A 4,895-nucleotide genomic window follows, 5' to 3' on the forward strand; every position below is an offset into this window, starting at 1 on the left:
AAGCTAAAAGAGGAGAAGAGAGAAAAATGACAAACTTAGATGAAGAAAGCCATAAGAAACCTAAATATATATTGTATAGTTTACAAAGTTTAAAAAATAAGATCATATTGTGGTATTGCTAGGGGAAAGATGCAAAGGACAAGCGAATGAACATATCAAAGGAGGTGCCAAAGTCAAGAAAGTAAAATTTCACTGAAAAGAGATAGAAGCCTTGACCCCTATTTATTGTTGGTGACCTGATTGAAGAGAAAGATGCTAATGTCTTTTCATGGCCCATGGAAGAGCTGAACGGAATTGATCCTAGCATTGTTACACACAATATACCAATGGTTCTCAATGCCATAGTGGTATGACCTATACAATAAATCCTAAGCATGGACATGATGTTAAGGAAGAAGTTAACAAACTTCTAAGGGTTGGATTCATTTTCAAAATTGAACACATAGATTAGGTCTAATCAATCGTCATTGTGGTAAAAAGGAATAGAAAGATCTAGTGTGTTAATTAAGAAAAGGTTAATGCCACTAAAAAAGAGAGACAACTATACTCCATTGTACATAGAATATATGCTAGAAATAATTAATGCCACTACAAAGAGAGATAACTATCCTCTATTTTACATAAAACATATGTTGGAAATAGTAGAAGAAAGGAATCGTACAACTTCCTTGATGGATTATATAGGTACAACTAGGTGCAAGTTTATCTAAATGATAGACATGAGATAGTATTAGCCACATAGTGAGGAGTATTTGCACACATAGTCATGCATGTTTGCTTGATATATGATACTCTCACTACCTTCCAATGACTTGTATGCATGATATTCAAAGACACTTGAATAAGTAGGGTGAAGTGTTTGTCATTGAACTATGTGAACTTGAATTGAAAATAATACCTAAAAGAAATTTGGCTAGTTTTTGAAAGATATAGACAATACAGTATCTCTTTGAGCCCCTTGAAGTGCCAATTCTAGATCAAACATGGATGTATCCTAGGGTACATTGTATTGAGGATGGTATTGCGATAGGTTACTAGAAAGTCAAAGGGATCATTGAGCTTCCACCTCCAACCAACTACAACTCTATTGCGTACTTTCTCACACATGACACTACATGTGGTTTGTGCTCAATTACACGCTGATTACTAGAGCTTTATACAATTTGCTTGTTGTGCTTGAATCAGTTGAGGAGTATCAATGTGCTTATATGAATTTAAAATAGTCTCTCATAACTGCACCTATTCTACAAGCCTTAGATTCAACAATCACTTTCCACATATATATTGATGCTTTTAAGTCCACCACAAGGAAAATATTCTCAAATTTGGAGAGTGTAATGTGAACTTTTCAATGAGTTTCATTGAAAACAAACAAGAGGAGAGGGAGGTGAAGGACTCAAGAGAGCACACGCACACACACACACATGCACATGCACACGCACACACACACGCACACGCACATGCACACGCACACGCACACACACGCACACGCACACGCACACACACACGCACACGCACATGCACACGCACACGCACACACACGCACACACACACACACAATCAATAGAGACTTGAGAACACAAAGAAATAGGGCTGAATTCTTATTCTTCTTCTTTCACACAAAAGAACTGTCTACAACATGATAAAAGACTAATATGAAAGTGCCACAACGTATGTACATGGGTCACTAAGTGTGAACGTGCTAGGAAGGAAGATGTAGCACAATAAATGTACCATAACCAAGGTTGGATTACATGGGTGTAGTCTAGTTGTAGAATCACGGGTGTATCCTCATGTCAGTCACCTAACATGCTAGTAAATAATATCGTGCCACATCACCAAGGCATGTAGCGGATGCCAGCTCATGTAGAGCTTGACATCTCAACACTCCCCCTCGAGCTCAACATGAGCTTGTTAACTCCAAGCATAGTCCTGAAGCATTGAATTTTTTCAATCCCCAAGTCGGTAAAAATATTAGCAGTTTGATACTCTATCATGACATAAACCAAGTCAATATCACATGTTAGAATCCACTCTCGAAGAAAATGGTAATGGACCTCTATGTGTTTGGTCTGTGCATGATAGACTGGGTTTCTAGCCAATTGAATGTTGCTAAGGTTATCACAATAGATGATAACCTTCTTATCCATATGCATCCCTAAATCACCAAGTAGCTTGGCTACCTGTGTAACCAAGCTACCTCACATGCTACAATTGTAGCACCTTTATATTCTGCCTCTGTAAGTACTACTAGACAAGGCAACAATTAGTTTTTTCTTGCTGCTCCAAGTAATAGCACCACTACCAAAGGAGAACATAAAACCAGTGGTAGATCTCCTATTTGAAATAATCTAGCCCAATTTGCATACGCGTAACTATGCAAGTCTAATGATATACCTTCACCATAGAATAATGCAAACCAATCATGTAGTTTAGGTTTGATGCCTAGTAGTCATGAAGTAGATAAGGCTGCCCACATTCTTTGGATACATATAGTGACATTCTCAATTAAGTCACCCTCATGTGCACTAAGCTTAGCATTAATATCCAAAGGTATAGAGATAGGCTTGTAATCAGCCATACCATACTTCTTCAACATATCCAATGCATATTGTCTTTGTGACAACCATATATTCTTTAGAATCTTGATAATATCTATACCAAAAAAATACTGTAGCTCTCTTAAATCCTTCATATCAAATTTAGTCTTGAGAAGACTCTTCACATTGTCAATCTTTGTCTCAGTATCACCCACAATGATCAAATTATCCACATTTATAGTAATGACCACAATACCTGTATCACTCTCATATATGTAGAGTGAGTGATCAACCTATGCTCTGTGAAATCCAATGCTGATAAGGTATTCTGCAATCTTGTCATGCCATGATCTAGGTGCTTGCTTTAGCCCATACAAGGCCTTATGAAGAATGCATACATATTTTATATGATTCTCATTCACATAACTAGGTGGCTACTCCACATTAACTTCCTCTTGCAACTCCCCTTACTGAAGGTATTCTCAACATCCATTTGATGCATGATCCAACCTTTTTGGATGCAACCACTACTATGGCAACCCTTATAGTGTCCATTTTAGCCACTAGAGCAAAGATCTCCTCATAATCAATACCTTGAGCCTGCGTATATTCTTTGATAGCCAGCCATGCCTTACAACACTCAAGAGATCCACCTGATTTATGCTTGATCTTGTAAACCCATTTGTAGCCAATAGATTTCTTGCCTTTAGATAAGGGCACTAACTCCCACGTGTCATCGAGTAGGCCCCTCAGTAAAGGTGACCGTCGTTCTCATTTCTATAGTACAGGAGTTGCTACTAGCGCCTTTGAAACTCCAAAAAAATAGATTTTTAGCGCACTTGAACGGAATTGATTGATACGTTATGAATCTCTCTTATTAAAATGTTACATTAATTTTTATGTTTCTCTAGTTGGATATGCAATTGTTAATTTAGGTTATATGGGCGGGATAGGGCATGTTTGTTGGACTATGAAGGCAACTAGCCAGAATAAACTTTGGTCTCCATAAGTATAGCCATTTCTTCATCCAGAGCATGATCCCAATACTCATTACCCACTGCATACTCAAAACAAGTGGGTTCCACATCGTCTGCGCTCTCATGAGCACACCACCAAGACCTATGCACAGCTTATTGCTTCAAGCATTTTAATTTGAGAGCTATGGCTACCTCTCACATAGCCATGCATGCTCTCACATACAAAAGTGTAGTGAGCTTACCTTTGAATCCAATCGAGTTGCCTCCTCCCACGAAAGATGAAGAGAGGAGGAGAAGAGCTTCTCCACAGTCCCTCACTCTCTCACACACATACTCTTCCTCTGTCATACTCCCTCTCTCCCTCTCTCATACACAAGAATGAAGCAAGAAGAGAGCAAGTTTGGCCACACACTAAGAATGGATTTCTTCATTCACTTTTGACTTTTATACATGCCCTACCTCCTCCTTGGGCAGCCATCCCTTTTTTGGTATTTCTCCACTCTTTTTTCTCCTCCTTTCCTATTAGCATGGCCTTAATCTATGCCTCTTATTATTTACAACTTGCATGGGAGAGACCTTGGAACTCTTTTACAAAATAAGTTACAATGTGCCTGGCGCTCTTTTTGTAAAAATATTAAGGTGTGCTTATTCTTGTGCACCTCCCTCTTACATTTAGAAAAATTTCAAATGCTTTATGTCTTGAAATTTTTGTTAGTGTGCATTTGTCCTTTGTCTTTCTCTTTCTCTGGAATTATCTTCTGCTTTTGATTTTCTGGATTTTTCATCTTGTTTTTCTGAGGGTCAACATTACACCCCTTCTAGTTGAGTGGCAGCACCATGGCACTTGATGGTATGGGTTGAAGATGTTGAGGGTTGGTGTGGAATGGTTCTTGGAGCCTTTGGGGAGGTTTATCATGTTGGAGATGATTTGTGAAGCAAGTTTTAAGGTTGTTGATATCGAAGACAGATTGGTGGTTGAAGAAGGCCTCCACAGTTGTTGGCTTGCCACACTGTTGCATAATGTACCTGAAAAGGAGAATGAGTGCACTTCCTAGGGGATTGTCTCTACCTCACCATGCAATGCATTGTGGAAGTGATGGTGGAAAGACTAAGGTGTTGTCCCACACTTGAGGACCCAGTTCGTGTAACACGAGGTACTATGTGTGACTTAGGGAGATATGTCTATCAAAATGTCCTACCCTTGATGTGCCCTAAGTTGTGAATTGGGGGAGGGGCTAGGGTGTTCCCTAGGTGTAGTGGTTGTGATGCTCATAGAGTACAAATGGATGGATTTCATTTTTCTTTTCTTTTCTTTATCACACACACACACACACACACACACACACACACACACTCTCTCTCTCTCTCTCTCTCTCTC

Source organism: Lygodium microphyllum, chromosome 10 (assembly GCF_053477565.2).
Source record: "Lygodium microphyllum isolate KBCC chromosome 10, Lygodium_microphyllum_v1.1.10, whole genome shotgun sequence".
NCBI lineage: Eukaryota > Viridiplantae > Streptophyta > Polypodiopsida > Schizaeales > Lygodiaceae > Lygodium > Lygodium microphyllum.